Here is a 1,134-nt window from a genome sequence, read left to right as displayed (position 1 = left end):
GATTCCAGCCTGTGCTTCTTCCAGCCCAGCATTTCTCATGATGTACTCTGCATACAAGTTAAATAAGCAGAGTGACAATATACAGCCTTGACGTACTCATTTTCCTATTTGTTAATGTGATGTATTACATTAATTGATTTGTGGATACTGAAGAATCCTTGCATCCCTGGGATAAAGCCCACTTGGTCATGGTGTATGATCTTTTTAATGTGTTGTTGGATTCTGATTGCTAGAATTTCGTTAAGGATTTTTGCATCTATGTTCATCAGTGATATTGGCCTGTAGTTTTCTTTTTTTTGTGGCATCTTTGTCAGGTTTTGGTATTAGGGTGGTGGTGGCCTCATAGAATGAGTTTGGAAGTTCACCTTCCTCTGCAATTTTCTGGAAGAGTTTGAGCAGGACAGGTGTTAGCTCTTCTCTAAATTTTTGGTAGAAATCAGCTGTGAAGCTGTCCGGACCTGGGCTTTTGTTTGCTGGAAGATTTCTGATTACAGTTTCAATTTCCGTGCTTGTGATGGGTCTGTTAAGATTTTCCATTTCTTCCTGGTTCAGTTTTGGAAAGTTATACTTTTCTAAGAATTTGTCCATTTCTTCCAAGTTCTTCGTTTTATTGGCATATAATTGCTGATAGTAATATCTTATGATCCTTTGTCTTTCTGTGTTGTCTGTTGTGATCTCTCCATTTTCATTTCTAATTTTATTGATTTGATTTTTCTCCCTTTGTTTATTGATGAGTCTGGCTAATGGTTTGTCAATTTTATTTGTCCTCTCAAAGAACCAGCTCTTGGCTTTGTTGATTTTTGCTATGGTCACTTTTTTTTCTTTTTAATTTATTTCTGCCCTACTTTTAAAGATTTCTTTCCTTCTACTAACCCTGGAGTTCTTCATTTCTTCCTTTTCTAGTTGCTTTAGATGTAGAGTTAGGTTATTTATTTGACTTTTTTCTTGTTTCTTGAGGTATGCCTGTATTGCTATGAACCTTCCCCTTAGCACTGCTTTTACAGTGTCCCACAGGTTTTTGGTTGTTGTGTTTCCATTTTCATTCGTTTCTATGCATATTTTGATTTCTTTTTTGATTTCTTCTGTGATTTGTTGGTTATTCAGCAGCGTGTTGTTCAGCCTCCATATGTTGGA

The sequence above is a fragment of the Bison bison genome, unplaced genomic scaffold (assembly GCF_000754665.1).
Source record: "Bison bison bison isolate TAMUID 2011002044 unplaced genomic scaffold, Bison_UMD1.0 scf7180017864293, whole genome shotgun sequence".
In the NCBI taxonomy this organism is placed as follows: domain Eukaryota; kingdom Metazoa; phylum Chordata; class Mammalia; order Artiodactyla; family Bovidae; genus Bison; species Bison bison.
The sequence above is the reverse complement of the archived record's forward strand: the minus strand, read 5'-3'. Positions refer to the sequence as shown.